This window comes from Armigeres subalbatus, chromosome 1 (assembly GCF_024139115.2).
Source record: "Armigeres subalbatus isolate Guangzhou_Male chromosome 1, GZ_Asu_2, whole genome shotgun sequence".
Classification (NCBI taxonomy): Eukaryota; Metazoa; Arthropoda; class Insecta; order Diptera; family Culicidae; genus Armigeres; species Armigeres subalbatus.
The window spans coordinates 129014449-129024158 of record NC_085139.1 but is presented as its reverse complement, the minus strand read 5'-3'; the positions used below and the strand labels follow the sequence as shown (position 1 = coordinate 129024158).

Below are 9710 nucleotides of genomic sequence, written 5' to 3'. Positions count from 1 at the left end.
TCGCATATTTGTCCCATATAAATAGGAAACCCAGCAGAGATGGGACAGATATGCGATTCACGGCAGTATAGTTCGTTATCTTCATCTCTCTTTCAGCTTCATGTTCATGTAGTTGTATTTTGTATATAGACAAAGTTGGCCAGAAAGTATTCGTGGAATTTTATTTTTCGAATTTTTTTTAAAGCCGATCGGTACTGTTTCATTCAATACCTGGTAATCGGGAGTGCTACTAGTAATTTCTTCTGCAAAAAGATGTCAAAGCGGCGGAATTGTGTGTTCAATGAAGAACTACAAAAAGAGTTCAAATTCGTGAAGCTAGACACTAAGTTCAGTGATTGTACTAGAGTGATTTGCACACAGTGTGGTGGCAATTTTTCAGTGGCTCATGGTGGGAAAAGTGATATAGGCCAGCATCTTCGAAGCCAGAGGCATAAGAGTGTAGAACGTGCAGTGGCATCAGCGCGGCAAAGTTTCCGTTCAAACGATTGTCTATCAAAATTGATAAACTCTACGATCCAAAATTCTCTTCGGCACGCGCAAAATCGGAAGCAATTGTGACAAATGTTTTATCACCTTTCGCATTACAAGAAGTAGTAGAAGATTTGAGAAAAGTGAATAGCGTTACGATTAGCGTGGATGCGTCAAACAAAAAGATATTAAGTTATTTCCGGTTGTGGTGCGGTATTTTCTCCCGAATAGAGAAGTGCATGACAAGATACTGGATTTCGTCTCCTTACCCGGTGAAACATCTGATCTCCAATGCTCCATGTTGACGGACATTTGTGACAGGTATGTATGCATGAATATTTTTACCTCGTATTTTCATGAGAACAGCCATAAACTACATCACTAAAAGAATAATTTCTATTATCCTTAAACCACCTTCTTTGCCATGTTTGTATGGATTACGGATGCATGAAATATTAATTTTTTGTCTCAGAAGTTTGAAGTACTTTATGGGCGTTCATAGTTTATTTGGTTTTACATTTAAAATTATTGAACTACAGGTACGATCTACGGAGCAAAATTGTTGCTCTTTGTGCGGATAATACAAATATTAATTTCGGTGGATGTAAACGGCAAGGCTAAAACTACGTATGGCGCAAACTGGAAAATGTACTTCAGAGAGAGATTATTGGAATCGGATGTGGCGCCCACATTCTTCACAATTGCTTACAAACGGCTGTTTATTGTTTGCCAATTGATATTGATAGTTTTACTGTGAAAGTATACAAGTATTTTCATATTTACACTGTACGGGTTGAACAATTGAAAGTTTTTTTCGAATTCGTTGGAGAGCAATATGCAAAACTACTCGAACACGGAAACACAAGATTTTTGGCTCTTGGTCCATCGATCGAAAGGGTACTGAGTACGTTTGATGGGTTACGTTCGTATTTTCTTTCGCAAGAAAAGTGTCCTGTTGTGCTCCGTGTTTTATTCGATAATCCTTGCCTTAAACTGTGGCTGCTGTTTACAAGAGACCAACTCATAACGTTCCAAACGTACATTAGCCTTGTTGAATGTGACAATCTATCAGCTACTGAAGTTGCTTCTCATTTTGAAGATTTTATCAAAATAATTGAGCACGATCGATTCCGGCGAAATTCAGGAAACTAAATTTACCGAAACTGTTCGAAATTTCTACGATACCGCGTTAGAATATGTTGAGAAATGGAAGAGTAATCTCGGGCAAACGCAGAGCTTCATATGGGTTTTATTGAAGTGCGTACCTATGTGGTCAGATATTCAAAACTGTATTAGTATGAAGTCACCTTCAGATTTTGACATCGAAGAAAATGCTCTATTTGACCAGTGGGCAATGATTAAAGAAATAATAACTAGAGAAATTAAGGACTGGGACAAAGAGATGATTTCTGTTGCGGATCGCTGGATGCATATGTTTTCCGAATTGGAAAACAAGCCATTACAATATCAGGATTTTCTCAAGCTTGTAGAATATGCCATGTGTCTTCCCGGAAGTACAGCCGCAGTTGAAAGAATTTTTTCAATAATGAATAATATGTGGACGAAGGAGAAGTCACGTCTGTCCGTCAATACGATGAAGGCAATGTTAGTTGTTAAGCAGAATTTTGACATGGAGTGTGACAAGTTCCATGACGAAATTAGTAAAAATCATTCTTTACTGCGTAAAGTCTCATTTTCAGCTAAATACTCTTTTGATGCAGAGTGCAACCCATCTACATCTAAGTAAAAATTGTAATATTTTTACATTGTTCACATTGTTAACTTTTGATTAATAAATCGTTGAAGAATAAACTATTACATATTACTTAAATCTCTCAAAATTTCACATATCGCCTTTTGCAAATGTGTTTGTCCCGTTTTTTGATTGAAATGATCTGGTCAGTCTATATGGCCTGTCAAATTAATAACTTTTTGGCGGATTTGTCCACCTTCTTCTTCCTTATATCATCAGGAACGGCCAACCTAGATGTGGCAACGTAAAACTCCTTGGTCGGTAATTGCTTTTTGTCCGCCTTGATGTAAGTCTCGTCGTCCATTACGGTGCAACTCAGTTCCGTCAGCCACTCTCGGTACAGCTTCCTGGTGCGGATTTTGGCTACCGCGTTTTGATTGTCGTTCCGGTTTGGTGCCTTCCAGATATTGTAGACGTGAAGACCGACACGTTCCACCGTCGTAACCTTCTCGGATTAGTCGTTTTTTTACCGCTGCCTGTCCGTCGTTGGGTCGTTTGGGTCTCCTTGAATGATTTCATTACCCGAGACATCGTCGAATCACGGATTCCCAGGTGTTTCTCGATCCATCCATGGGATGCAGTCGGGTTTTCCACGACGGCGCACCCATTTTTTTGTAGATCTGTTCTTGTTTCGATGCCATCTCAATAATCAATTGACAGATTCTGATGAACTTCTGCCAATGTAAACATTACACTCTTGTAAGGTACGTAAAGAAACTGTTCTTTATTGCCTAAGTATGAGATAAAACAGATGAAGACACACAACGTGTGTAAGTATAATGATGTATAACAAACCAGTACACTACCGATTCAGCTATTTCATCCTGACTCCTGATTCATTCATCATCTACTCCAGTCGTTTGGACTGTTCCTTTTCCAGCTCGACAGCGTGATTTTCCAGAGAATTCTCCAACAACTGATGATCGTTGTTTCCCGACTTGTCCAACTTCCTCTTACGAATGTACTGGATATTTCTTCTGAAGCTTTTTTTCTCCATCTGATATCAAATACGACCGATTAGACTCACAGTTTCGAATAACTTCTCCAGGAAACCATTGCTTCGACTTAGTATCCTGGAACATGATCTCATCTCCTGATGTACACTCTGTTGAATTGCGTGCACCATACCATAGACTTTATGTTGTTTCCTCTCCTGGTGGAGAGAGTCCGTAATTCCTTCAAATAGTTTTGGCCTCAATTTCTCCGTCGTTGCAGGCAAAATAGAGCGCGTAACCCATCAATCGTTCGTTTGGTGATGGTATAGTCTCATTTCGCGGTGTGTTTCTCGATAACAGGAGCGCCGTTACTGTTTAATTACTTGGATAAATTTTTCTGCCAAACCGTTTGATCGCGGAAAGCGTGGACTTGAAGTACGATGTTCAAATCCCCATTCTCCCGAAAACTTTTGAAAAGTTTAAGAACTGTATTGCGGACCGTTGTCGGACTCTTGCACTCGTTGGATACCGTGAATGGTGAACCAATTCTTCATTATTTCGATGACTTCCTCCGATGTTGATCGAGACAGCTTTTTGAAATCGTAGAAGTTTGACCAACTATCTACAATCAAGATTAATTCATCGCCATCAAAAGATAGTTCAGGAACCTCCTATGTCGAAGTTGTGCTTTTCTGGTTGCCTTTTTTTTAATTTCTCACACAAGCTACAGCATTTGATCATTTCTTGAATGTCTCTGCTCATGTTGACCCGAATCATTGCTTGTATTACTCTTCGATGTAGCTTTGAATCCCAATGTGTTCTTTATGTACGGCATCCACCATCCTGTGGTGGATACGAGCCTTCTGAAAGAGCGCACATTACAATCCAATAGCATAAACATTATGATCAGCATAACCGCGATCATGCCACTCGGGCGACGACCGTATTTATGCTGACCATTGCAGAAAAGGTCACGTATCCACCCCGCATACCATGTATGAGTAGGGACGTAGCATTAGCATATGGAAAATAAAATCAGATTGATTCTAACCATCTACGGAGTGCGTCGTCTCTTGATATCTAATTAATGATCACGTCCCAAGGCAAAGTGTTTGTCTTATAACTGTGAAGTCAGTTATTACATGGCGATCCTGCCAGTTTGAAAAATCCGGGACATAAAAGTGTTAAGTTTTAGTGAGAAAACGGCAAGCATAGGAAATTGCCAATGGTGATCTGTTAGTGTGACTAACAGGCTTCGGCCTAGAACTTAGACACCGGTGCGAGGAGTGTGCCTTGAATGTGGACAAAGCGGCAACAAAACCCAGCCGTAAAATATGAAGGTGATAATGAAATGTAGTGAGTGTGCCATCGGTTGGAGTGATAGCGCTCCTACTCGTCGCAAGTGAAGGAAAGATTCCCAGTAGTGAGATAAAAGTGGCGAACAAGAACCGATTAACTATCACAAACTCCCCTATGCGTAGTGAAAACGGAAAATTGATAATTTAATGCGTCATAATTGCTAAAAATGGGGAAATCATCGTCCAAAGAAGAAAACCACAGCACAGTGAATACCATGAGAGTCACGAGTGGAAATTGTGGGCGATCCTCATCGTCACAACTGCACAGCTGATGGTGACTCTGTATAAAATACACGCGAAGAAAATGAAAAAGCGCCATTTGAAGGCCGCTGTTTCCTTCATTGATGTGAACAAAGTGTAAATTTGAAAAAATAATGTGTTGAGTGACAATTTCCTAAAGTAAAAATGGCAGAACGTAGAACACTGCCGGAAGAAAAACTGAAACAGTGCAAAGACTTTTTCGCGCGTGAAATAAACCATTGGTGCCGATTGATGGCAAAACGAATTCCCGTCACGCCGGAGGAATTCGAAGCAAAAAGGATCTTAGTGCAAGCAGTGTATCAGGTAGCAGCCGTCGCTGTCATGGAAACGGGAAACACTATGTGGATGGGAGACCTAGAGTTCCACTACAAAGAGTTAACGGACACAATCGAAGAATATCGACGACGTGTAGGGGCGTAAGATGGACAAAAAGAGATTCAGGTAAAAATTTTCCAATTTTATTCCGGAATTTATTTGCTCTGCCTGTAAATGGACGAATTTTTACAAATTGCAGACAAAGTAAATAAATTTCACAACAGTTTAAAAAAAATATTGTAGATTTAGACCAGAGACTAAACAGATAAAAATTGTTGAACTTAAGATTCTTAAAGATAATGCTAAAAGAATTCTAAGAAGTAAAAGTCTTGATGAAAGTGTACAATTAGTTCTATTCCAACGATATAAAACTTTAAGCAGAACTATCAATGAATGTCTAGAACTATTGAAGGAACAACAATTAGAGGAATCAAATTTACAAGATTTATTTGAGGAAGGAAAAGTAGAAGAAGAGATAGGAGAAGAAGAAGAAGAGGAAGAGTCTGAACCCTTTTGCGAAGTTGAAAATTTTACAATGGCTGCACTCGATTTAGGACTTGCCTTGAAGATCATTGATAAATTCAATGGTGACAGTTTGGAACTTGGACATTTCCTAGAAACTGTCGACTTGTTGAAAGCATACTCTGCAAATGTACCAGAGGCCAATCTAATCACTTTTATTAAAACAAGATTGGTTAGTTCGGCCCATGGTGCAATTGAGGGAGCAACCACAATTGATGAAGCTAAGCAGTTGCTCACAACTAAATTTGCAGTCAAATTGACTCCAATGGCTTGTGAAGCAGAATTGAAACAGATTAGACAGCATAAGCAGACAATTACCGAATTCGGGAAATCGGTAGAGCAGCTGGCAGCAAAACTTGCCACAGCTCATGTGTCTACCAAAACATTTGCAAATGAAGCAGCAGCAGATGCTATTGTACAACCTGTTGCGATTAATGCTTTTATTACTGTATTGGGGAATCCACAAACAGCCTTTTTCGTCAAAGCTAGGAATCCGCCTACCTTGAATAGGGCAATTTCTGATGCTTTGGAGGTAGTGCCAGTTAAAAATGAAGAGATTAACTGGTACCAATCCTACAAGGCAGGAGGAAGTTACAGACATTCAAGAGGAATGCGTCCGGGAAACGGTAATTTCAACAGACGTGGAAATTATCGTGGTAGAGGTTACCATCATGGTCCGGAAAATAACTTTAATCACCATTCCCAGCGGGGACATGGCCGTGGACAAGGTGGTAGAGGCCACTTCCGAAACAGTTATCAAGGACCGTCGCATGGCAACAGTACCAACCATAGAAGGAACGGAAATACCCAGCACACTTGTAATTGTGTTCATGGTGGTAATGAACAAGAAAGAGAACCTAGCACTCGCAATGAGAATCCCGCACGAGAAGAGGTGAACGTTATTCAGGAGTTATTTCGTGAATAACTCTGTTGTAGCGTCAAGAGCAAATTTTACATTGTACAGCAATAACCAGCAAATTCAATTTATCATTGACACAGGTGCATCCTGTTGTATCATAAGAAAAGACTTATTACCTAATAATGCAAAACTGAATGTAACTGAAACACTACCCATTACTGGTATAGGAGGAGGAATCCGAACTATTGGAACAACATTCTTAATAATAATGTTGAATAATTTGAAATTTTTATGCAAGTTTCATGTAGTCAATGCTAATGAAGTAAGTAATTTTGAAGGCATTCTAGGAACGATTTTCTAATAAAGTACGGAGCTCATATTAATTTTGAAACCAATACACTTACTTTGAACAATGTGTATGGTATAACATCCACGTACTTGAAAAATAATTCCAGAGAGGTAATCTTAGTACCTCCAAGGAGTGAATTTATTGCTTATATTAACACAAGTATTAAAGATGATTACGTTGTGCTTCCAAACGAGATTGCTAAGGATATTTTTGTAGCGTCAACAATAGTCCGACCGAAAAATGGTAAGATACCTGTGAGGATTCTCAATACCCGAGAAACGACCGTTACCATTACTAAATTTGAACCATTTATGAAACCACTTTCAGAATTTTACATGTTAGAAAAAACAGAATCACAAACCAAAGATCGAGAAAAACTACTTCTTGAGAATGTGAATTTAGATCATTTAAAAGGAGAAGATAAAATTCGAATTGAGCAGATTTGCAAAAAGTTTTCCGACATATTTTTACTACCAGGAGATAAATTAACTTACTCCAATGTTTTCAAACAAAGTATACCGTTAAAATCAAATGTTAATCCTATTTATAAAAAACCATACCGAATACCACATAGTCAGAAACAGATAGTAGAAGAAGAAATTGAAAAGATGTTGAAAAATGATATAATTGAAGAAGCATCTTCGTTTTGGTCATCACCAGTTCTTTTAGTACCAAAAGAGCTGATGAAAACGGTCAAAAGAAATGGAGATTGGTTATAGACTATAGAGCTATCAATGATAGTTTGAAAGACGACAAATTTCCATTACCTAATATCACTGACATTCTTGATGCATTGTCAGGTGCAATTTATTTCACACATCTTGATTTGAATCAAGGTTATTATCAAATGCTTATTGATCCTAAAGATAGAGATTGCACGGCATTTTCTACTAATACGGGACAATATCGAATGAAGAGATTGCCAATGGGATTGAAGATCAGTCCGGCAGCATTCTCGCGATTGATGATCATAGCTATGTCAGGTCTTAATTATAATCAATGTTTTATTTATTTGGATGATCTCATTGTATTTGGTAAGAAAATTGAAGATCATTGTAAAAACCTTCATGATGTATTTCAAAGATTGAGAGAATCAAATTTGAAATTGAATGCCAAGAAATGTGAATTTTTGAAAACCCAAATGTTATATTTAGGATTTATTGTTTCAGACAAAGGAATATCTCCAGACCCAGCTAAAATTGAGGTGGTAAAAAATTTTCCGATACCAAAAACAGCTGACGAATGCAAACGATTTGTAGCATTTGCCAATTATTACAGAAGACATGTGAAAAATTTCTCAATAATAGCACAACCATTGAACAAATTAACCAGAAAAGGAGTACACTTCAGATGGGGTGAAGAGGAAGAAAATGCGTTTCTAACGCTCAGGGAAAAATTAATTAGTTCAGAAGTGTTAGAGTATCCTGATTTTTCTGAGAACAATACATTTGAAATGCGTACTGATGCATCGAAATATGGATTAGGTGCAGTACTACATAATGGAACGGGACGACCTGTAGCGTATGCGAGCAGAATGCTCAATCCTGCTGAACAGAACTACTCGACAATTGAAAAGGAACTATTAGCCATAGTATGGGCAGTTCGTCATTTTAGGCCTTACTTGTATGACAAAAAGTTCAAAATCTACACCGATCATAGACCCTTAGTCTACTTATTTAGTATGACTGACCCTTCTAGTCGACTAATCAAATTTCGATTAATGCTAGAAAATTTTTCATTCGACGTTTATTATAAGAAAGGATCAGATAACGCAGCTGCAGACGCATTGTCTAGAATTTCTTATGAACCGGAAAGGGCAACAATAACATCAGAAACATCAGTAAAATTCATGAAGACGAATGTTTAATAACCACGAGGGCACAATCTCGAGGAAAAATTCAACACGATTCGAAAATAGATATTCCTATCGATAGGACTGATCACCCATCGATAGTTGAATTCTTGAAAAGCAACAAGATATTGCAGAATTGGAATTTAGGAAAAAGCCAAAATCTAATGAACAGAGAACAGAAGACTGTATTGGAACAGATTTATGCTATTACATACCTAAAAGTGGGAAAATAATATTCAACTGCGAACAATATTTGAAAAAGAAAGTAAACACAAGAGATCTCAAATTTAAGCTAGATTATATGTTCAGGCAATTGTCAGCAGACTGAGATCGCTATGTGGAGATATAAAGCAAAATTCAGTGGTTATCGTTCTTAGTGAAGATTACCCAATAGCAAAGCTTTACGTGGAATATATCAAGAAAAAGAAAATAAGGGATCCCAACATCATTATTATACAAAGCGCTATCTTGGTAACAGATGAGAAAGAAAAGAATAAAATTTTGAATGATTTCCACATTGGAAAAACAGCAGGCATAAATCAATACAATTAGGAAATATCATTACTGGAAAGGAATGAAAGCTGACGTGGAAAGTTTCGTGAATAAATGCATTTTGTGCAAGAAAGCGAAACATCACAACCCCGTCAAACAACCCTTAACAGTAACTACAACTGCAAATCATGCGATGGAAAAGTTTTTCTTGGACCTTGTTGGTCCATTACCAACAGACCATCATGGAAGGGAATATATTTTAACAGTGCAATGTGAACTAAGCAAGTACATAATTGCAGAACCAATATCGAATAAAAGAGCAGATACAGTGGCTAAAGCATTTATTGAAAATGTAATTTTAAAACATGGAGTACCAATGACCATTGCCACTGATAGAGGTACTGAATTTATAGCACAAGTCATGAAAGATGTAGCTGAATTGCTAGGAATTGAAAAACTTACTAGCACAGCGTATCATCATGAGTCCATTGGAGCACTGGAAAATGCTCATAAGACACTAGGAAATTTCCTGAGAGTAAGCATTAA

General features: G+C 38.0%; 1 protein-coding gene across 3 annotated transcripts in view; it reads left to right on the top strand.

Annotated features, from left to right (window-relative positions):
- Positions 1-322: 322 nt before the first annotated feature.
- LOC134205121 (allatostatin-A receptor-like) overlaps positions 323-9710 on the top strand; it is a 329283-nt gene continuing 319895 nt past the window's right edge. For all 3 annotated transcript variants that reach the window (XR_009978062.1, XR_009978061.1, XM_062680065.1), the window contains exon 1: positions 323-789. The gene's annotated coding sequence lies outside the window, so the exon portion shown is untranslated. The remainder of the gene's footprint in view (positions 790-9710) is intronic.